Source organism: Arvicanthis niloticus, chromosome 1 (assembly GCF_011762505.2).
Source record: "Arvicanthis niloticus isolate mArvNil1 chromosome 1, mArvNil1.pat.X, whole genome shotgun sequence".
In the NCBI taxonomy this organism is placed as follows: Eukaryota; Metazoa; Chordata; class Mammalia; order Rodentia; family Muridae; genus Arvicanthis; species Arvicanthis niloticus.
In genome coordinates this window covers 84,463,868-84,488,895 of record NC_047658.1, presented here as the reverse complement: position 1 = coordinate 84,488,895, position 25,028 = coordinate 84,463,868, and positions in this window count along the sequence as shown.

Below are 25,028 nucleotides of genomic sequence, written 5' to 3'. Positions count from 1 at the left end.
CCTTTCTGTCCATCACAGTCTTAGTGGATAAAGAAAATATGGTGTGTATGGATGATAAAATACTTTCATCATAACAATGCAAGGAAATTCTACCATGTGTCACAGCATGGATGGACCAAAGGACATAAGTGACATAGGACAAATCGATAAATATGGTTTCTGTGTGGTCTCATATAGTTATATAATCTAAAATACATTGAGCCTGGGGAGTAGAGATATTTTGTTCATGTCAATCATAGCTATAAAATTTCAGCTTCCCAGAAAAATAAGTTCAACAAATCTACCATCCATGATGATGGTTATAGCTAAAGTAATAATAAATTATGTATGAGAAAATCTCTAAGAGTTCTCTATGCAGAAAAATTTGTATGTGAACTAATGTGAACATTTATTATCACATTTTAGTAATTCAACAGCAGGCAATATGTCAAAATATGATGCATACTATAAATAGACAGAATTTTAATCTCCAAAATACAAAAATAAATGTAAAATAATCTGAATTCCAGCATACTCCTAGGACTTAAAAAAAAATAGACCTTGGTTATGGCCATTATTGACTGATGTCTGCCTTGTGTGGTGTGGCCTGCCTGTGAACCCAACATTTGGGAGGTGGAGGTACAATGGTTAGAAGTCCCAGGACAGCCTAAACTACGTGATGAGACCCAGTCTCAAAACACAGCCACAAACAAAGCAAAACACCCCCCAAAAGAGATAGAAACCATTTTGAAGGCACTTGCATCAGTGAAATAGGAGGCAATTTGAGCATTAAAATAAAATGTAGTTAGTAATCATACCTATAAAATAAATATGAATGTATGATCCTCTAGTGATATGGAATAAACTCCGATGACAGTTGGGACAGCCTCAAATGTGACTACCACCAATACTAGTTTCAAGAGAACAAACCATTAAACTCACAGTGTCAAGCCTAACAGAAGCCATCCCAGACACCCCATTGCTGTGACTATCAGACCACAAGAAAGCAAATCAGGATAAGGGCCAATTAGGCACACTGCCAGGATGGCCTCCTGTGTGTGGTTTTCTGACAAAGCTGCAGAAGTGTAATCTAACCAAAAGGTAAGATCACACTGAGACAGAGCACACAGAGCTGTCACATCCTGTCCAGTTACAAATGCCAAGGGAAGATGAGGAACTCCTTCAGATGACTGGGCTACTCGGGGGCAGAGTCTTTCCTTAGAAAGAGAATGTTGAGGACAAAGGATGAAGACTGTGTGCTCATGATGCAGACAAGTCCCTAGCATCCAAGCCAGCATGGTGGCTATTCGAGGTGCTAACCCCACTCTTGGGAGGTGTATTAGGTAGTGAAACAGTGTCCTATAGACCCTTACTTGGAAATACATTAAAAAAAATGTTTTTTGCTCTTTATGACTTGGAAATATCTCAAGTTATTTCTAAATTAATAAGATGATATAGTTTTTAATAACCCCAAAATATCAAACTGTAATATCCATATGTACCATACACCTATTAAGTCATAGAGTAGGAACCAGAGAGATATCACAGCACTCTCAGTGGTAAGGGGACTTGCTGCCAAGTTTGAAGTCTGAGTTTAACCCTTGGACCTGACAAGGAAAGAACCACTTCCCACAAGTTATCCTCTGACTTAGACATGCTCGCCATGGCACATAGCTGCACACACATGCGCACACGCACATGCTCACAGTAAAGTAAATAAATGTAAATTTTTTAAATTTAAAAATCTCACAGATTAGGCCATCAAGATGTCTCAGTGAGTAAAGACATGTGCACAACCCTCAAGTCCTGATTTCAATTCTTGGATCCTGTGGTGAAAGGAGAGAACCGACTCTCAGAAGTTGTCTTCCGATCCTTCCCACACATAACACAGCACATATATGCCTGTACTCACACATACTCATCATATACATAAACAATAGTGATGAAAATATTAAAAATAAATCACTGGTGAAAAGGTTAAAAAACCGAATAAATGGGATTGTTCAGTGTTGACAGATTAGAGGACTCAGCTTATACGAGAGAAATAGTGCCCGTGAATTGCTGTGTAGCTCTAACATGACTTCATGTGATATTCGACCCGGCTACTAACTTGAAATATGTGAAGTTATGAAATGCACATGGCCAACTGACAGATCTAGACCAACTGGAACAATCTTGTAAATGGCTGACAGGCTGGAGACTGATGTGACCTAATTTAAGCCTTATTCTAAAGTGATAAGCAATGCAGACAGTCTGACTGGAATGTGAGATGGAAAGCTACATCAAGGGGACAAGTACAGACACTACCCTGCATGTCCTGTCACTGTGTTTCCACCTTACCAGTATATAGCAAGTGACACACTGATTAGTTTATAGGAAAAGAGTGAACCAGATACCTGTTAAGATTTAGGTATGATTATTACAAATAAGGCGTCTATGAATATAGTGGAGCATGTGACCTTGTGATATGATGGAGCATCTTTTGGGTATATGCCCAGGAGATATATCTGGATCTTTGGGTAGAACTATTTCCAGTTTTCTGAGAAATTGCAATATTGATATCCAGAGTGGTTGTACAAGTTCAAAACAACCCAGATGTCCCTCAACCAAAGAATGGATACAGAAAATCTGGTTCATTTACACAATGGAATACTATTCAGCCATTGAAAACAAGGACATCATCAGTTATTCAGGAAAATGAATGGAACTAGAAAATATTATCCTAAGAGAGGTAAACCAGACCCAAAAGGAGAGGCATGGTGTGTTCTCACAGATAAGTGGCTAGTAGCCATAAAAGTACAGGATACCTATAATATACTGCATAGACCCAAAGAAACTAAATAACAAAGAAGGCTCAAGGAAGGATGCTTGAATCTAACTCAGAAGGAGAAATAAATTAGTCACAGGAGGTAAATGGAGAGAGAGAACTGGGTAGGAGTGCAGATAGGGAGGGGAACTAGAGGTGGATCAGGATCTGGTGTGTGGACAGAGAGGAGAGAGGGTCAGAGGACCAAGAGAATGAATGGAAACCTGCAGCTTACAGGGGTGGGAACATGGGAACATCTCTAGGACATGTCAGAGACCTGGGATAGGGAAGTTTCAAAGGAGTCAATGAGGGTGACCTTAGCTGAGATGCATAGCAGTGTTGATGTGGAACCTGCAAAGGCCACCTCCTATAGTCAGGAAAGATCCCCCAGTGGAGGAATAAGGACACTAACCCACCACAAAACTTTCAACCCACAAATTGCCTCATCTATGAGAAATACAGGGACAAAGATGAAGCAGAGGTTGAAGGAATGGCTAACCAATAACCATCCCAACTTGAGACCCATCCTATGAGCAAGTCCCAATCCCTGACACTTTTGCTGATATTGTTATGCTTTCAGACGGGAGCCTAACATAACTATGCTCTGAGAGGTTCCACACAGCAGTACACTGAAACAGATGCAAAGATCCACAACCTAACATCTGGTGGAGCTTGGGGACTCTTATGGAAGAGTTGTAGGAAGATGTGAGGGCCCCAAAGGGGATAGGAACTCCACAGGAACTCCACAGGAAGACCAACAGAGTCAACTAACCTGAATCTTTGTGGACCCTCAGTGACTTAACCACCAACCAAAGAGCATACATGGGCTGGACTGAGACTACTGGCACATATATAGCAGATGTACAGCTCAGTCTTCATGTGGGTTCCCTGAACAACTGGAGTGGGGGGAAGGCTATTCCTAAAGCTGTTGCCTGTCTGTGGAATCCATTTTCCTAACTAGGCTGCCTTGTCTGGCCTCAGTGGGAAAGGATCCACCTCTCCTGCAAAGACTTGATATGCCAAGGTGAGGAGATACCCAGGGGGACCCCACCCTCTCAGAAAAGGGAATGTAGGGAGAGGGATTATGTGAAAGGGGAAAGAAGTGAACCTGGGCATGTGAGATAACTCAGTAGCCTAGTCATGGAAAAGTGTTTGCTACCAAGCCTAAAGACCTAAATTCAATCCTAGGGACCCCCACAGTAGAAAGAGAAAACCAACTCCAGAAAATTGTTCTCTAACTACCACATATGTGCACACATATGAATAAACAGAACAAAATTTTAAAAATAGATTTAGGTATACTTGTCCCTAGATGGCTTGCATGTTGAAGGCTTGATCTCCACCTAGTGGCATTATTGAGAACTGATTGGTTCCTTGGTACAGTTTCATCAACAGAGTAACTACTGGTGACAGTGGTCTGAGTCTTACTACATCAAATATCTTAAGACAATTTCCCATAGACATGTTCATAGGCAAACCCCATATAGATAATCCTTCATAGAGATTTCTGTTCCAAGTCATTTAGATTGTATCAAGTTGACAACTGAAACTATTCCTTGCAAACAGCAATGGCTGTTAAAACAAAACAAAACAAAACAAAACAAAAAACAAAAAACAAAACAAAGATGACCTGTAATCATCTGGGAAGAGGAAATCTCAACTAAATGCCTCAATCAGATTGCCTTGTAGCTATGTCTAGGAGTCACCTTATCAATTGCTGACTGAAGTAGAAAATCCCAGATCCCTGTGGGCAATGTCATCCTTAGACAGGTGGGCCTGAGTTATATAAAAATGATAGAGTAATCTAGAAAGAGAATGCCAGTGGGCAGAATCCCTCCATGGTTTCTGCTTCAAGCTTCTACCTTGAGTTTCCATCAAAGATAGACTGTAACTTGTAAGCCAAATAAATCCTTTCCTCACCCAGACTGCTTTTGGTCATGCTGTCTGTTACAGTGATGGAGAATAAGCTAAACTGGGACAATGACCTTGGATATATAAAGGTTTTTCCCCTGACAGAATACAGAAAACTCAAAACATAAATGGAAATTTTGGGCTGCATCAAACTTTTTCTGCTCATCAAATGTCATCATTAAGAAAATGAACAGTCAAGTCACAGATTTAGAAATACAATTATATCTATCTGTGACCATGGACTTATACCCAAAATAGAACAGATCCGTGCCTTCACCCCAACCTATCTGAGGTTTCACTTTCAGGGGGTTAAATTACCTGACAATCTGAAAATTTTAACTGGAAATTTCCAGGAAAAGAAATTTTAAACTGTACACCATTCTGCTTGGCAGGATGAGGCATTTAACCATTCTATTCCATCCTACTGGAGAGAAGAATACTTCCTTTGCCCTCTGTGGACAAGCTGTATGTACCATCTCTTCGTTAGCACTCAGTAGGTGTGCTGGTTATCAGGTTAACTTGTGCTGTCACAATGCTGTGATCAAGTAAACTACAGCCCCTACTGAAAGCTCTTCTTACAGTATATTGTTACAACTGTTCCATTTTATCAATGTGTCTAATTTTCAGATTAAATTTCATAATAAGCATATACTTATTATACATGGGGGAAAGAGGCATACATAGGATCCTGAACTCTCCACATTTATACGAAATGTCTGGAATGCAGTCCCTGCAGATAAGGAGACAATACTATACACGAGAAAATTATAAATCAATATTTTAAATGAGAAACAACTTTTTGCCAAAATTGGCAAAACACATCAATAGATTGTTCCCAAAAAGATAGCTCTTTAAGGGGACTTAATGTCTCCTTCGATTTATTTCTTCAGTGTTTTAAAGTTTGCATCACTGAAGCCATTTATTGCCTTAATTCTGTTTATTCCTAGGTGGGTTTTAATTTGAGGCTAGTGTGAACAAAATGGTTTCTGCAATTTCTCTCTCCAAGTATTTGTTATTGGGGCAGACAAAGATTGCTGATATGTTGTACACTGGCTTCGTATCATTGCTTCAGTGAAAATATTCATCAGTTCTGAGAGTCTTCTGGAGAAGCATGAACTTGGAAACTTATAGGGGACACTGCATCCATCTACAAGCACAAATGCTGCAAGGCAAGGGCTCTCTAGAAGGACTGGAATGGCTCAGAAAATAGTATCAGGGATTGACAACTAGGGCTGGGTAAAATTAAAGGTCTCCTGCACAGCAGAAGAGCTGAAGAAAGAAGCTGCCCACAGGATGGGAGATGATCTTTGTCAGCCGTATACCTGCTGAGGATTAATATCTAGACCATATAAAGAACTCAGAAATTAAACAGAAGCCAAATAATCCAATCACTCCACAGACAGATGAAATGAATAGACTTCTCAAACAACTAAGTACAAGACACACAAAAATGCCAACATGCTCAGACACCAGGGAAATGAACAGTGAAACTATACTGAGGCTCCCTCTCACCCCTGTCAGAATGGCCAATATCAGAAACAAATGCTGGCAAGGGGAAGGACTGCTCGTGTACAGTTGGATGAGTTGTAAACAAGATTGGACGCTGCAGAAATCAGTGTGAAGTTTCCTCAGGAGACTACAAACAGAACCACCATGTCAGCTAGCTGGCCCACTCCTGGATGTGTACCCAAAGAACTGTAAGTCAGCATGGAGGCACCTGTTCATCCATGGTCATTGAAACATGGTTCATAGTAGTCAAGTTATAGAATCAGCTTAAGTGCCCATCAACAGACAAATGAATAAACACACACACACACACACACACACACACACACACACACACAAAATAAATCTACTATGAACATAGTTGAGCAAGTGTCCCTCTGGTTTAATTGGTCATGTTTTGGGTATTTGCTCAGGAGTGGTATAGCTGGGTCTTGAGGTAGAACTATTCCTAGTTTTCTGAGAAATCACCAAATTCATTTCCAAAGTGGTTGTACAAGATTACACTTCTACCAGCAATGTAGGAGTGTCCCCTTGCTCAACATCCTCACCATCATGTGCAGTCGCCTGAGTTTTTTTATCTTAGCCATTCTGATGGGTGTAAGATGGAGTCTCAGGGTCATTTTGATTTGTATTTACCTGATGACAAAGGATGTTGAACATTTCTTTAAATGCTTCTCTGCTATTTGAGAATCTTCTGTTGAAAAATGTTCCGTTTAGCTCTGTACCCCATTTTTAAAATTGGGTTGTTTGGATGGATGTTATCTAATTTCTTGAGTTCTTAATGTGGTGCATCTACACAATGGAATACGATTCTGCTATTAAAAACAAAGGCATCATAAGTTTTGCAGGCAAATGGATAGACCTTGAGAATAGAGTGAAGTAACCCAGAGCTAGAAAGACACATATGGTACGTACTCACTTATAAGTGGGCATTAGCCATAAAGTTCAGGACAACCATGCAACAATACACAGACCCAAAGAAACTGGATGATAAAGCGGACCCAAGAGGATAGCTCAAATCTCACTCAGAAGAGGAAACTAAATAGTCATCAGAGGTGGATGGAGAGAGGGAAATAGGTAGGAAAGATGAGAAGGGGAACTGAGATGACAATCAAGTGTGAGGAGGGAGGGTGGGAGAGGGCTGGGAGTGAGAATGGAAACCTGTGGGGGGTACATTTCTGGTGACTAGCTGAAGGCCTGGGACAGGAGAGAAATAAGGAGTCTATGGGTGTGACCCTAACTGGGATTCATACCAAAGAGGGATAGAGAGACTAAAGTGGCTACTTCCTGTAGCCAGGCAGGACTTCCAGAGGAGGAAGGGGGACATTAGTCCACTCACAAAACCTTCAATGCAAAATCTGTCTTGCCTACAAGATGTGCAAGGATAATGATGGAGCAGAGACTGTGTGAACAACCAATCAATGACTGCCCCAACTTAAGACCCATCTTATTCAAGAAATCCAACAACCTCTGATGCTATTAATGATACTCTGTTATGCTTGCTGACAGGAACCTAGAATAATTGTCTCCTGAGAGGCTTCATCCAGCAGTGGATGGAAGCAGACGCAGAGACCCACAGCCAAACATCAGGCAGAATTCGGAGAGTCTTATGGAAGAGTCAAGAATTTAAGTGACCAAGCCAGAGGGGTCAAGGACACCCTAAAAATACCTACAATCAACCATAAAGCTCAAAGAGCCTGGGCCACCAACCAGGGAGTACGCAGGAGCTAGACCTAGAGTCTTTACACATTTGTAGCAAAGATGCAGCTTGGTCTTCATGTGGGACCCCTAACAAGTGGAGCAGGGACAGTCTCAGTCTCTGTTTGCTGCCATTGGATCCCCTTCCCATAACCTAGACTGCCTGGTTGTGCCTCAGTGGGAGAAGATGTGCCTAGTGCTCCTGTGACTAAAAGCAGCACCAGGGTGGGGTAGTATCGGGGGAGGGGGCTCTGCTTCTTTGAGAAGGAGAGGAGGTAATGAGGAAGGGATTCATAAGGATGGGACTGGGAAGATAGGAGGGAGGGGGCTGAGATAGGGATATAAAGTGAATAAAAAACATGAAGGCACTTATCGCCCCCCAAAAGAGTATGGTATTCCCCGAACTCTGCCCCATCACATGAGACAATACAGTAGTCACATGTTTAGAATTGTGCCTTACATTCTTATAGCTTTCTACATGCATATGTCTGCTTTTCTCCTAAGCACTAAACCAAAGGAAATGAAAGCACGTTTACCAAAGCCCTCCCAAGAATGCCCATGGCAGCCATGTTGATAACTGATCAAAACATTGTAAATGCCATCCAGAGAAAAAGCCAGAATCCTCCTGGTGAGACACTAAAAGCAACCTTGGGATGGATGACAGATATACACAGCATACAGATATCTCAAAATAGTATGGAACAAAACCAGCCAGGAACAACAATGAAAACCCGACCACAAGTGGTGTCTGGTCGTGGAACATGGAGAAGAAAATGACTGCCAAGGACCCAGAGTATTTCTGGGATAATGAACAGTCCCATTGTGTGTCATGGGGACACATGCTTGCCCCAAATCCCTGAACAGAACACTTCCTACCTGTGCATTGTGCTTAAGTATATCTAGCTGAATGAAGGAAATCTCAAACACTTAGCCCCAATACATTTTCAGATTAGTAAAACTATCTCTTTTCTCACTAGTGCATGCATAGTCATGTACATATAAGGAAGGGTATAAAGTAAAGTCCCAAGTGTGTGTGTGCACGCGCGTGTGCATGTACCTGTGCGTATGTTGTATGTATGTGTATGTACATGTAGAGGAGTGCACATTCATGTGTGTGTGTGTATGTGTGTATGTGTGTATGTGTGTGTGTTTGTGTGTGTATAAAACAGAGAGACAGACAGACAGACATAGGTGGAGAGGAAAGGTGAGAGAGAGAAAATGAGAGAGAAAGAGAGAGAGAGAGATCTTGTAGAGGTAGACACGCAGTGTCTTCTATCCCTCTCCACCTCATATTTGGAGATCAGGCCTCTCACTGCACCAGAGGTCACTGCTTTGTCTAGACTCATCAGCCTCTAGTCCCCAGTATCCACCCTCCAGTGCTACAATTACAGTTTTGTGCCACTGCCCATCACTTGTATGTGTACTGGGGATCTGAACTTTTCATGCTTGCAGAGCAATCACTTTACCTGCCGAGCCATCTCCCCAGCACTGACTGATGAAACTTTAATACTTAAAAGTTTTACTCCTAAGTAAACTCAATGCTTCCAAATGGTTGCCACCCAACAAAACAAAGTAGTGGGGGGAGGTCAGCACAGCCAATGTGCAGTTAGCCAGACTCCAGCGGTGCTGTGGCTGTGTCTGGCTGTAAGAAGCATCCTGCCCAGGATTTGGTGGTCACAGCTACAGCCATATATCACAGAAAGGCACTTTGGTCAGCTATGGACCACATACGTGACAGTGGTTCCATCACACCATGTGGCCTAGAGATGTCACATTTGTCCTAGTTTAACTACACTCTAAAATGCTGACAATTACAAAAGTTGCAAATCTGAGTATCACTGTATTAAATGACTTATGACTCTATGTCTTCACAGTTAGCAGCACCAGCTTTGCAGTCAGCCAGACCTACAGTCAAATTCTGCTTCAGGAATTTTCCTACAGTAGCCCCAAACCATTCTTTGATTTGTGTGAGTGTGTGTGTGTGTGCATGTGAGTGAGTGAATGAGCGTGTGTGTGTGTGTGTGTGTGTGTAAGCCAGAGACACACTCTAGATGTCATTCCTCAGGTAATGTTGGGGGATGAGAAGTCTCACAGAATCAAGAAGTAAAATAGGTTATTGTCCAGTGAGCTCTAGGAACCCACCCTTCTCTACCACCCCACAGCATGGCACCATACTCAACTTTTGTACAGGAATCAAACTCAGTTTCTCAAGTTTCTCGGCACTTTACTGCCTGAGCTGCCCCTAAGACCTTCCATACCCATGTTTTGATCTGTGATCCACAGTCTGAGGTGTAAAGGTGGCTATGTCCTCTCATCGCTATCTTTAAAAACAGCTTGATTTGTTTTGGGCTTCCTCACTCCATTTCCATTCCTGAGGGCCATAGGTTTACCACAGGCATAGTGATACAGGCATCACAGAGGTGATAAAGGAATCGTTTATACAGCCCTTCCCATCCTAATGCCCCTCTACACTCCTCATCTTCTTTGGAGCAAATCAGACAAGACGTTGTGCCAGATGGCACAGATACTAGAAAGTGTACCCAAAATGTCATCTTTTTTTTCTTGAATGAGACTGTCAAGGAGCACATAGACATTTACTTATTTAGGGGTTGTTAATGATCAAGAGTGCCAATCTTCAACCATGAATTATGATTTACTACCCCTTGGGAGTGCAATTGTTCAACAGGCACTGAGACAGACATCAAGGTCCCTCTGTGAGCGTGCACAGAAGACAAAAGAAACTGTTGTAAAAGAACCAGCCTCAGTACACCATGCATCACCACCAGCCACTCCATTGGTTGTAGAGCCTAAGCAAGACCACAGCTTCTACTGACATTTGAAACCACTGCCAAACTACACCAGACTTCCTCAGTGAAGTCCCCACACACCCATCTCTTTCTTCACTTAGGAATATACATGTGACTCTCTTCTCTTATTATGAAGCAATGGAACATCTGCAGACTTAGTCACTAGCACTCCTGGGACCCCCATATGGTTCACTGAGCCAGAAAGGATGTAGGGAAACACACATCTTCCATGGGAAACAGAATACTCATAATTCATTCTCACAGTTTTCCTCTGAGCAAGGCAACAGCCATTTTGAATCTGATGTGGGCTTTCCTAGAATTACAAAAGTAGAAAGACACCCATGTTTGAAGATGGTTTGCCCCCTGCACACTGGCTCCACCCAAGCTGGAAGATATCCAAGGACCAAACCTGTTGGTTAGAGACCATTTAAGTGAACTGGAGATTAGTGAGTACTAAAGACAGATTAGCAACTAAATGTATTTCTCTCTGGCACACTCACTAGTCAAAGAGGAAGAGGTTTGGGGAGAAGCTGGACAGCTGCTGGGAGCCTTTTCAGACAAGAAGAAATTGATCTGGATTTAACAGGCTTCAGCACACTTAAGAAACCAAAGTAGCCCCTAGGAAAAGCTGATAGCAGGCAGACATTCAAAATGCAGATGTGAGACCACCTCAGACAGAATAGGTTTGGTTGGTTCTTTGGAAGCCTTCATGGAAACAAGAAGGAAGAACTTCCAGTTCTGTAATCTGTTTCCTTCCTGATCCAGGGTTTGACTCAGAGTCCAAACTTCTTGTGGTTGTTCCTGGGGCTTGACCACTGAGCTGCTAAGTGGAGAGAAGAGTTGAGTAGACACCAATGAAACAACAGCCCTTGAACTATTCAGACAGCTACAAAGAGACATCCAAGAATGAGTGGCTTAAACAGCAGCTATTTCTCCCTCCTAGACCTGTAAGGTGAGGAGTCCACACCAGCAGAGCTGGAGTCTAGTGAACATTCCTTTTCTAGGTTACAGGGTACTTTGTGCTCCTGTATCCTCCTAGGAGGGAGACTGTATCTCTCATCTGCTCTTTTAGGAGCATTAGCTATGTTTACAAGGGCTTGTTTTGTTTGGTCCCCTGAGGGGTAATATTTGGGAAGTGTTGAGCCTCTAGGAGATGGAATCTTGTCTGAAATGCTTAGGTACTCCAGGAAACCTTAAGGCAGGACATTGTCTCCAGTTCCTGTGAGGAAATGATGGCCTGCGCAGGGGTACGAGGGCGTGCATCCCTGTTGTGATGTGGGTCCCATGTCTTCTGTTCTTTGCAGGCACCACAGGGAGACACGCATCCGGAGAGAAGCAAGAAGCAGAATCGAAGAAGTTCAATTGGGAAGAAGTTCAGGCGGGTTCCGGGGCCCGCCTGGCTTGGGGAGTCCTCACTCAGTCTGAAGTTCCACTAGGGGTGGGGGGCAGGCCTCTCTAGTGGGAATCCCGGGCCAGAAGGTGGCCAGGGACTGACTGGCATCCATTCTGCGGCTCCCAGACACCACTGGGAGGTGTAGCAGAATGGGGGTGAGGGGCATGCAGGTGCAACCAGCCTACACACCGAGAGAACTGAAGGAGGGAGAGTGAGAGCTCTGGACCGAGCCCTGTAGAAAAGGGATTCTTTGGTTACTTGCTTGGTTGAGCAGCTGCTCTTCTAGCTTGCTTGATGAGGCGAGGTGGGCCTCCACGACAGAACTCCATGGCAGGCCCCCAAAGACACGCAAAAGTCCATAGTTCCATAACCTTTCATGGTGGGATGTAGATGGTCTGGCGGTACCCCCACTTAGATCAGGCGGGACCTGACTTAAATAGGGAGGGGGAAGAGAGGAGGGTCTAGGAAAGAATACTTAATTAGCTATGCTCTCTGGCCTTTAGGTATCTCATTAATATGAAAATCTCTCGAGGCTGAGGCCTATAGTCACGCCCTCCACCTGTGGAGGGGCTGGTAGGAGCATAGATCAAATGGAGGTCTTAGACAATGTATCAGAACCCTGGTTTCTGGGGACATGGCAGAACACCTGCCATTGTCCCTGATTTGTCCCATCAGGGTCTGGGGTTCGAGACTTGTGCCCACCCAAGAACCAAGCTATCCTTACGCGGTCCCACAACTTTCTTTCCTCAATTTGTGGATGCTGAAATAAGTGATTTTGCTCTACCTTGGACTCCTCCTAAAAACGTGCCATTTTGCCTCAGGGTCAAACTAACAAGTTCAATTATCATTATGTACTGAAAATCCCCAAATCATAAACCAAACCTTTTCCCTCTATAATGATTTTGGACATTTTGCTATAGTGGTAAAAAGCTATCACAGAACTCAATCTTCACAACGAACTAGCCTATAAAAGTCATACCTCCAAATACCACTACACCAGAGGTCACCTTTTGCCTTTGTTTGTGTTATGTGACCATGACCATGTCCATGCTTCCTCCTAACAGAGCAAGTTATAGGAGGAAGAATTGATTTTTAACTCATGGTTGTAGAGGAACTAAGCCTATGCTTGGCCTCATGCATTGTGGCTAAAAGGTGAAATTGCTCTGATTTTCACAGCTTAACTGACAGAAAGCAGAGAGACAGACATTAAGTGGTCAAGGATAATATACTTCTAAAGCATTGGCCCTCAGAAACCACAATCCTTTATCTAAGTCCCACCTTCTAAAGTTTCCAGAATTTCCCCAAACAGCAACAAAAACTGAGAACCAAGCATTCAACACACAAGCCTGTGGGGGCCAACAAGGCCATTGCCATAGTAACTAAGTTTTTAGAGATAAAGAAAGCAAACAATTCCTAAGTACCCACTATGTAGGAGGTACTATTTTAGGCCTGTCCACAACTTTATGTTACCTCAAAAGACCTGACCTATGTTAGAAAAATTTTATACACAGAAAAACTAAAGATAGATCACATTTACTATTTGTTTCCTTCCCATGGTTTTGTGTTTCCTTCTTGATGTTATTTTGAGTTTGTTTGGCCTCAAATCATATTACATCCTTGTCATCTCCATTAGCTAAAATGTATTTACGGCCAATTATGCATGCAGAAAATAAATTAAATATCTGAATAACATTATCAGTAATTGGCAAAATTGCCTTATGTTTTCACATTCTTACAACAAAAAAGGCATCAACAAATGACCAGGCAAACAAAGGGATAATCCATTATAATTGTCCGTATTACCATAGAGAGAGGACAGACACAATTACGGGCAATTTCAGTGTCTAAAAATCAAGTATGATGAAAATTATATTGAAGTTAATGACAAGAACAAGAATTCACTTTAGCTGTTCCTTCAAAGCAACTGCCAATCGGGGTGAACAAAAACACCCCTGCTCTGGAAAACCAGCTGCTAACCTAAAAGCACATGTTTAATTGCTTAAGTTTCTGAAAAATATAAATCCTAGCTGAAGTGTTCATTTCAATTTGCTTGGGTAATTCCCAATGATGGGGTCTCCCTTCAAAGGTGTTTGGCTTATCAGTGAAACATCTATGCTGATTTAAAGAGAGATTTGTGTCTGGTTGTGTTTCTAAACAAGAGTCTCGCCTTTGGTACAGTTAATATAGAGTTATGCTTCAGGCTGTCAGCTGTATTGGTCTGGCATAATAACATAAGCTGCTAATTGATAATTTGTAGAGATTATATATATTTTGATAGCCATAACATCTGTAGCATAGAAAGCTACTTGTTCAGATTAAAATGCAAAATATCCCCATAGGCTCCTGAGTTTGAGCACTTGATCCCCCAACAGTGACATCATACCAGGGATATTTTGGTAGACTGTTGAATCTTTAAGAAGTGGGCCATTGGTGAAGAAAGTAGGTAACTGAGGTTGAGCCTTGAGCTAAATCTAATTCTTGTTCAGCTAGAAGGTGAAGAACCTAAAGCTACATACTCTTCCCATCATGCTTTCCCATCATGATGGACTAGATCACCTCAAACCATGAAACAAATATACCCTTCTTCTCTAAGTTGCTTCTTGTCAGTTATTTGGTCATGATACTAATATTCTACCCAGTCATGAAGGTCACCAACATTAGAGCAAGGTCCTACAGGCCCTTTGGGGTAGAACCAAAGAACCCTAATAACAGAGATCTACTATTTGCCAATGAAATAGAAGTATTTTAATATTTTAACACCAGTGTAACCATACTAGAATGACTCAGCTAAATGTCAGCATTAGGCACACATAGATAACAGACCAAGATCTGGCCTCTTAGTTTTACTTGTGTTATCTATGTGGTTTTCCTCAGCATCCTGACAGATGGACATACCAAGAAAGTACATCCCTGTAGAGATCTGGCTGATGGCAGTAGCTGAAGCCAATGGTTGCTTTTACAAGGACACACCTTCTTGTTGAGCACCATCACCTTGAAATCCTCTGTCTAATCCACAGAACACAGCAGCAGAGGCCCAAACAGTTACCACCACTTTGATTTTTAAAGCCAAATATGTGTAAAAATTGAAGCAGGGAGGATAGTCCCCAAACTACCAAAAGGGATCTACAAAAAGATAAATCAACATATACAGAGGTAGATAGAGGTGGTAACTCAAGAGGAAGGGGATCCTTTTCACTGACACCATCAGACTGAACTTCATAAATCATAGTGCTTATTATATACTGCCATGCCTCAAAAGTCTCTAGGAGTTCCCATTACCAATCTTTTAACATAGTAGACAGGGACCTTCATAAAATTCTTACTTATTATAGCCTGCACAAAATGGCCAAAGCAATAGTGAACCACTTGTGTTATGAGTACATCTCACACTATTCTATAGTCCTGATTTTCACACCATTGACTGGAAAGCTCACAAGACTTTCATTAAGCCTTGAATTTGTTGGTTAAAAGAAATCTTAGATGAAGTTCATGCATGTGTCCTGAGTAATGCTGTTGAGTGGCAATCCCTCTTTACTGAAATATTTTCTTCTGGATGGAGGAACATGGTTCATGAGACTTGGAAAATAATCAACTCAAAAGTCTCTGAAACTCTCAAAACTTTCTAAAGCTAACAAGATTCACACAACCCCTCTCCAAAGTTATAGAAGCAGTAAGCAACTGCTAGGGAACAATAGTATCCAGCCAGTTGAGCTACATGGAAGAGAATCTCTGCAGGCCAGCCTCCCTGGCATGGGTGAAGGAAAGCCGCTGCTGCTTCTTCTTCTCTTCCTGTCAGTTCTTCTTGAGGCAGCCCCTGGGGGGAAATGGGAGGTGGAAGAGCAGGGGGTAAGACTTAGGTCTTATGAGAGTGGGGTAAGGCCTTGAGCCTTACAAGACTTTTAGGGTTGCTGTAATAAAAGTTTTACTTATCTATGTTAGAAAAGTCCACTTACTATGTTACTGTAGCTGACCTGCCATCCACCATCCTGTGGCCAGAAACTGATGTTTCTGGCACTTGCATCTTAGCCTTAAAACTAGCAATGAGTTATGTAAATAGCCTTGTACAATCCTAAAAACTTCTGAGGGTAAGAGACTGCTGACTAGGGTGATTAACACCTGCAGCCTAACAGCATAGGATTAGGCAACATGGCCTTTGTTCTATCTCAGCAGGAACTGCTGGGCTCTAACTTACATCTGCTAGTCTGAGGTCACAGGAAGAAAAGACACCTTAAAAGTTACTATAGATTTATTTAAGTGAAAAAGGTATCATATGCAGCTATCTGAGGGGAAAGGTGGAAAAGTCCTGAGTGGGGAAATAGGAAAAGATTCTAACTAAGTAAAAATTCTAAGGGAGAAAAATTCTAGGCAGGGGGAAAAGAAAAGGAAAGGACAAAGGGCTCCTAACTGACGTCACCTTTGTCTTTGTCTTCACTACTTATACATCAGTCAGAGTACATGGTCACATGTTACAAAGTTCATCACAAGTTCACACCAAAATTCAAATCATAAATTGAAATAGAGGTTTACAACAGATAATGTTTACATGAATATCCATTAGGAGTAATTATCTAGCTAGACATTCATCACCTGTCTAGCTCCACAGGTTTGCTGAAAGTTTGAAACTATAACTTAAGAAATTAGTGAAGTTTTATATAGATAAACCCAGGCAATATTTTCTCTTCTGTCCTGGTACCTATAATAAATTGTGAATTTCCTTTTAGTGACCTTGGTTAATTGTTTTACAACTTCTTGGCATGTGCTCTGAGCAGGAGAAGGTCTAGTTCCTATCTCTCTCGGGGCAATTAACTGATAACATTAGGGAGACTGGCAGAGTTCTCATTGCAGTTTTGACTATGCCTGAGGGACTTAATAGCAGTCCTGTTATAAAAGAGCTTAATAATCATTAATATAATTTTAGGAATTCTTATAGGATCATCATTAAGACTTAAGAAGTCATCTATTTATCTATATAGTATCACTACAAGAAAGTACATCTTCGTGGCTCTGCAGAGATCTGCTCTAAAGGGGTGTGCTATTGCTTAGTGATTGTTACATATGCTTAATAATAAATAATAATAATAATAATAATAATAATAATAATAATAATAATAATAATAGGAGAAGCTTATCAATAGCAGGAATCTTTCCTAAAATTATGTCTCCACAGCCTTGCTGGATGGAGCACACTTGTAGCAGATTATATAATAATCCGAGGCAAGCATTTCAGGATGCTCATCTGCTAATTAATTATTAGCTGTCCCATTATGGCTCCTGACAACTCTCCAACCTGCTGAGCTGCCTTTAAATCAAGTAGAGAGCTGTAGTGATGCAGCTTATGTGAGTCACAATCTACACTGGGCTGGAGTTTTCAGTAATGTAGCTGCCTTGGAATTGTCCCTGCTCCTATGCATAACCCCTCACCCAACCTTGTATATAAACATCCCCAATAAACCCACTGGTTCACTTTGGTGGTGTCCTTACTTTGGTCTATCATTGGTTTCCAATTGGGTGAGCAAACATTTGCTCATGTCTTCTCAGGAAAAGTCTAACACACACACACACACACACACACACATCTTGGTGTGTTTGAAGTAATAAGCATCTTGCTTACTTAACAATTCTGTGAAAACAGGGAGTTTAAAATGATCAAAAATAGTTCCAGATGCCTACAAAGTTTGTTTTGTCTTTCTTTGTTTTGCTTGAGGCAAGGTCTCACTATGTAGCCCTGCCTGGCCTAGAACTTTTAGATCAGGCCGACATCAAACCCACAATGATCCACTTGCCTCTGCCCCCTGAGTGCTGCAATCAAAGGTGTGATCCACCACGCCTGTCTCATTCTCACAAATCCTTGTTTGGGGGGTGAGGAAATTGAAGTAGGTCTAATGTAGTCTGTAATCTAACATAGGATCAAAAATGACTCCACTCAGCAGGGCAGAGTGGTGAACACTCAAGATGAAGAGACAGGAGAATCATAAATTTCAAGCTACCCTAGGCTACACAGGCAAGGCTTTGTTTCAAGAAAACAAAGTACATTTGAGTTAAAAGTTAAAATTCTGTGTCTAACAAGGGTTAGTGAAAGTGGGGACTAAGAAAATGATGCTCATGGCAATGTGAAGTGGTCCAGCCACTGGTGTGAGCATCACAGTTCATAGAAATTCCAGGCACATTCCTGCCTCAAGATATAACACTTCACAACTCTCAGACCTTATCAGTGAAGCTCTTCTGTGCAGTGAGCAGCAGTTAATGCAGAGACCCACTGGGCAAGATGCAGATAATAAATGCCTCTGGGGTGCTCAACTATAACTGGGATATCTCTCACACTTCTTCTCCCTAAGACTCAGGGGACATCACAGAGAAAAGGGGGGCAGGTTAGAGTTGTAGGAGCCAGAAATCAGCAAATGCTGCTGAGAACCAGCATCTTCTGGACATGGCCTGGCTGATATGATTATGAACTCAGAGCATCTGTGCTAACCTGCACAAGATCAAGCCAGGCAACATTCAAATGTGGAGGAATGAAAGCTTCCTGAGTACCACAGTTAAAGATCCATAGGCAATTGATGGGTGCTGGGAAAGGGAGAGTTGTTTTTCTTTAAGGATGTGATCCCTGATGGAGTGTTCATGTTCCACAGACCATGCACATGTGCACAATCCTAACTGGACTCAATGGGTTCTTAAAGGAGGACATGAAAGTGGGGAGGATGTGGGAGGCTGAGGAGAGTTGGACAGCGGAGACTAAGCGGTGAATGTGAATCAAAGCAAAAGCCATTGTATATTCTATAAAATCTCAGATAATTAATAAAAACATATTTTTTATATAAAAAAACTCCCAGTACTCAGGTCTGAGCTGTCATTCACCCAAATTAGAAGAAAATGTACACTCACACAGTCTCGCATACAAATATTCTTAGAAATTGTATTGGTGTGGCTGTGACTCGGTCATAAAATGCTTGCCTAGCATGAGTGAGGCCCTAGGCTCAATCCACAGCATAAGAAAAAAAGGTGTATTTTTAGTAGCTTCTGAAATACTAAATGGATGGACTGACAAATTGTAATACAGGTTACTATTTTATGTAGTAAAATACTACTCAACAATAAAATTTAAAACGTGAACAATTGAAATGTGGAGTAGTGAAGATGGGTCTCGGACTAGTCATGCCATTTAGCCACAACAACAAAAAATAGAACCACAATGAAAGGATAAAGGATTTAATGTGTGTCAGTGCCACTACATGAACTTCTTAGAAAGTGTAACTCTGTTGATAATGGCAGAATTAAAGTCTGATGCTCATGAATCTGAAGGAAAAAAGAAAAGGATATATGGGAGGTTTTGGAGGGAGGAAAGGAAAGGGACAGATGTACTCAAATTATAATCCTAAAATCATAAACAAGATTTTAAATATTAATAAAAGCAAAAATAAATAAAAGGAAGGTAAAAATGAAAGACTGCTTGTGGATGTGTACAAGACACAATGTGGATGGTAACACTTTAGAAGGAGGTAGAATGCCAGGGAGCAAATCTAGTATCAAAGCTGTCTGGGGCTGACAATGGCTATTGCCATTACTGTGTGTGGTGATACATGCCTTTAATGCTAGCACTCAGGAGAAATAAGTGAGTGAATATCTGTGAGTTTGAGTCCAGCTTGATCTACAAAGTAAGTTCCAGTACAGCCAGTGTTATTACACAGAGAAAAACTCAAAAAAAAAAAAAAAAAAAAAAAAAAAGCCATTACTGTAAAGGGAGCTCCACTCCCTGGATATATCAATTTGATTATCATTAAGCAGAACCAGAAAGGGATTCTTGCCCTGTTGGCAACCCAGGAGTCCAGTATTCACTTGTTCCTATGATGGCACTGGCAGGGCTATTTGCTGACCACAGACATTCTATCACTGATGTTCAAGAAAACAAACCCGAAGAATTCTCTTCAAGAATAAAAGAAGTGAAAATAATTCAAAGGAATATGACTTCAAAGATGTTGAGTTGAAAGGAAATCGTTTCTTCAGATGCAGGCATCATAGGCCAGTACAAAGAGGGAAGTGAGGGACTGAGATCTGGGGTCGGGTGGGGGTGTCAGTAAAGGACATGAGTTCTGGAAGAGGGGCAGTGAGGAAGCAAGCTGGGGTGGGCTAGAGGCAGAAGACAGGTGTAAGGATGCTGTGATGTTGGCTCAAGAAAACTTAAAATGTTTTTCTGGGTGGAACCATGCGTGTAAGCAGTGATTTGGGAAACCAGGGTCTGGGGTTGGTTTTAACACAGATGCTTGATCTATAATGATCTTCTGAGAAACAAAATACCTCCATATTCAGAAACACCCAGTAACTTGCCAGGGCCTTTGGGTGCTGGGGTTCTCCATCACTGCGATGGAGTCAGTATTATATAAGGTAAAAGGTTCTTTTTTATTTTCTACAGCATAAGTTTTGCTTGGGAAAATGAGAACACTTGATCTGTATTTATAAGGATTCAGGCTATTATTTTGAATACATTTCTGTCCAACAATATAATTGTGGGATGTTTAAGTAAATAAACTTTCTGCTTTCAAAAATATTAAAAAGAAACAAAATGCTTTGCATTTTGCAATCCATTCTTCAAACAAAAAGATGCACAGAGATGAGTAATAGCATTGGGACACCAGTAAAATGAATGTAAAGTTTCTTGTTGAATTTGTCTGCTCTAGGAGAGTTTTCACACAGGACACCATTGCCAATAATGATAGTAAATTACAGCTGCCCCCAAAGTGGTCCCAGGTCCTGTTCTAGTCACTCTCTGGCATATGGTGCTACTCCAAAGGGGACACAGCGATAATTGTGGGAAGCAGGAGTCCAAAAAGAAGCAAATGTGGCCCCTGCCAGGTACAGGGATGAAGCAATTAAAGCAGTGAGTGGCTAAAGAGTAAGGAGATGCCAAGAGGATTTAAAAATGTGGGTATCTCCCTCATTCCCGAAACCCAGAGTGAGGACACACAGACACCTGAGCCCCACAAAAAGACTGAGGTCATTCTTCCCCTGTGAGAAGGAAGTGGCCTCTCTCTTCCCAACCCCTCAGTCCTCACGCATGAAATAAAGAAGGAGCAATCCATCCCTCAGGGATGTAACTTCTACAGCATCAAGGTTTTGCTTCGCTTTTTCTTCCTGAGGTACTGGGAGTTGAACCCAGGCCTCCTCCAAGCCAGGCAAGTACTATATCCCCTGCCCTCTTCCAGTTTCTAATCTGAGACAGTTTCCCTAAGTTGTCAAATTGACCTTGAACCTGCAATATTCCTGTCTCCATCTCCTGGTTATCTGAGATGACAGTCCTGTACCAAGTCCACGGGAGGATCATCTTTTACAAAGGGTCGGAGATCTGGCATCTCCGAGTCAGGATGCTTTTTACTAGATTCTCTGTGAAAACTCACCAGGCATCTGTCTTCCCCTACTCAGTGTACCACAGACCTCATCCCTAGATCTCTATGATGTCTGTGGTCGGATGAGACCTGCAAGTTCACAGTCTCCAAAGAGGTCTAGGAAATGACTACCTGTTTCTACTTGTGACACTTCGTGTGTCTATGTGAGAGTCTATGTGTATCTGTGTGTTCATGTTCACATGTATATGGATATGTTCATATGCATCCAGAATCATGAGTGTGGGGGAAGGGACAACCTAAAATATCATTCCTCCTTGGGCATTGTTAGCCATGTTTCCATTTGCTGTTTGTTTGTTGACACTCAGGTTCTCATGCTCACAGGAAGCACTTTACCCTCTGAGCTATAATCCCTGCCCCTCTGTTCATGGTATTTCTGTTGTCAAATGCATGTGACACTTCTATACTAACAACCAATTAGCCTACTCTCAGGCACCAGCTGCCAAGGCAATGATTTGACTACTCAGAATTTGCATTAAGACCCCACAGGTGAAGGGTTCAAGCCCACAAAACTCCCTCTTCAGAAGCAGAGCAAGAGTTGGGTCTGCTGTACTTCTGAATGACCTCATCACATTGAACACTTTGCTAGAGTGGCTGGGATAATAGATTACCATCCCTGCTTATTGTGTAAGGTACAAATGAATTTCAGATGAAGTACATAGGTGGGAGCCAGAAAGATATGAACACAGGAACCTCTGTCCCTCTGGACTTAGGGTGCACCACCTGTCTTGCCCATGGATTCATTTAACCCCACAACTTTTCAAGTCCCTCTGGCTGAAGGGTTTTTTATGAAGTTCCATTGTAGCTGGCATAATTGATTAAACTGGCTGTAGGTAATCAATTCCCAGACCCCACTCCCTTCTCTAAGATGCAAAGGATGGAGCCAAAAGGCCCAATTCTAATCATTTGGAAAGCTCTCCTTTTAAACAGGCAGCCCCTATTTTGATGATATTTAGGTAGGGTGCATTGGGAATGACTTCCTCAGCATGCATTCAGCTATGTCTGAAAGGAGTGTGTTATCAACAGCACCATATCAACACTCCTCTCTCCGCTCAGAAGATATCACAGTTTGAGAGCCAATGTTAGGAACCAGGAATAGAGATCAAGAATGTCTTTGTTACATCACAATAGCAGTCTTAGGCTAGCCATGCTCCTGATTGAGAATCAACTGGGGATGTAATGATTTTGGCTTGTACACATCCTCCACAAGGACTGGTTGGGAGGACCATAAAGCCCTACATGAAATGAAACCATGTCAGGACTTATCTGTCAGAATTCCAGGGGTGAAGAGAGGGATCTAGTGGAGTCTGTCCACCATGAGCCTTCACACAGTAAGAAATCCCAAAGAGCTTTTTATGTGGGTGCATCAAAGTCAGGTCCTCAAGTTTCTTCAGCAAGGACTTAACCCACTGAGTTGTCTCCCAAGCAACTCATATCCAAGTATGTGATAATACTACTGATATATCATATCCAAGTATGTGATAATACTTCTGATATCAAATGTTTGGGGAAAGCTTCATACCAATACCCAATCAGCCCAGGAGGAAGTGGTGAAGTGGGCTTCCTATAAACATCCACCATATGCATTATCTACCTTCCGGAAACCACTCCCCCTACCTTGAGGTACCTCCTGCTGTGCCCATCCTTTGTGTCAGTAACAGGAGACAGGAGAAGAGAGATTAGATAGGCTGTTAGTCAAGAACCAGGAGCATTTCAGAACACTCTTAATCATTGCACTAGTGCACAAGACTTTTAATTAGCCTTATGCTACCATTCAAATCTTTAAAGACAGAGGGGGCAAGCCAAGGAGAATGACACATCTCATTTAAGTCCAAGGCAAGTAGACATGCAGAGAAGCCTATGGTGCACTAGTGGACAGAGCTCAGCTCATGGCCCCTTAAGATCCAAGTTCAAGCCTCAGTTCTACCTTGACAGCTCTCCTTGGAAATGCAGCCTCCTGCGTAGGCTCAAACAAGATTATACACATGAGAAAGCATATTATATATGCAATCATCTGTTTGGACAAGCATACACTGTCCAGGGCATAATTCAGTTGTCACAGATCACCAGTCTTGAGCTGACCCAGTGATTTGCCATCATTCAGAGTGATTTATCTCACAAGCAATACCACATACATGTGGGGAAATGGCAATGCTGGGGGTTGAACCCAGAGTCTCACACATGCTAGGCAAGCATGCTGTTACTGAGCTACACCCCTGTTCCTATTAGAAGACGATTTTTGGTAATAACAACTTTGTAGTTGTGATGGTACTTACTTCTAGAGGATAGAGGCCAAAGATGCTGATAACCATGCCACACTGCATAGGGGTGCCCCCCAGTAGATGGGTCTATACATCACTAGCACCAGGCCTCAGAATTCCTGCTTCAGCATGAATTGATGCCTTATAATAATTCAGGGGCAGAGCTGATGTTCAATAAATGTTTATTGAATATATGAATAAATAAATTAGTAGTCAAGGTCTATAATGTGGTTAATGTAAGAAGCTGGTGTTGGAATAAATAATCAGACTGTGCACAGAGACACTGAGAGGGTGGTCCTTTTCTGAGGCCCAAAGTGTGGGCCACGGAACAACAGTCTCAACCATCACTGGGCACCTGTCACAAAGGCAGCAAACAAGGGGATGGAGAGATGGCTCAGTGACAAAGAGCACTTGCTGCTCTTGTAGAGGACCAGTGTTTGGTTCTTAGCCCCACATTAGGCAGTTCACAACTCCAATGACTCTGTCTCCAGGGAATACAATCTTCTGACCTATATAGGCACACACTCACATGTGTGCGCATATACATAGAGATACTTTAAGTCAATTCATTAATAAAATCTAGTACCCAGTAAGTTAGAGATCAGGATGGTAGCTCACATCTGTTGAGTCACAATCAGCATTTTAACAAGCTCCCTAAGTAGCTGAGAGGCACACTAGAGTTTTAAAAAAAACAGTCCTAGAGTTGATACCTGCAGTGATGGTGCTTAACCAGTACAAGAGTTCTGGTCTAAAACCAACCAGGTACAGTGTCCCTCTTGGCCAAATAATCCAATGCTTTCCATAGGTGGCATTTCTGCCTGAAGGCTCACCATGTGGGTAGCAGACTCCCCATTCCCCAGGTATTAGTAGGGTTGCCTTTTTCTTCCTTCTCAGAAGGATCAGTGATTATAACAGGATACAGCACATCCAGACAGAACACCACAGCTGAGATTCCAGGGATGGCAAAGGGAAGTCCCCCTGCAACTTTAAGATGGAGTTTGATAGCTCCCTCATTTTTGCCCTCCAGATGAAGGGTAGCATCCTGTGATGCTGTGAGCTTGGGTACTTACCTTTGAATGTTATTTAAACTGTTTTGTTGCACCAGGAGGGGATGTGGGGTCCTTCTACATCAGCCCTGAAGGCCAACGTTCCCCAAGTCAGGACTATCAACAGTCTTCTTTCGAAGAATAACAAAACATGATGATTTCATATTTATGGAATATAGACTAGGCAATGAGATACTTTTCTAAATATATTACTCTGTGTGTGTCT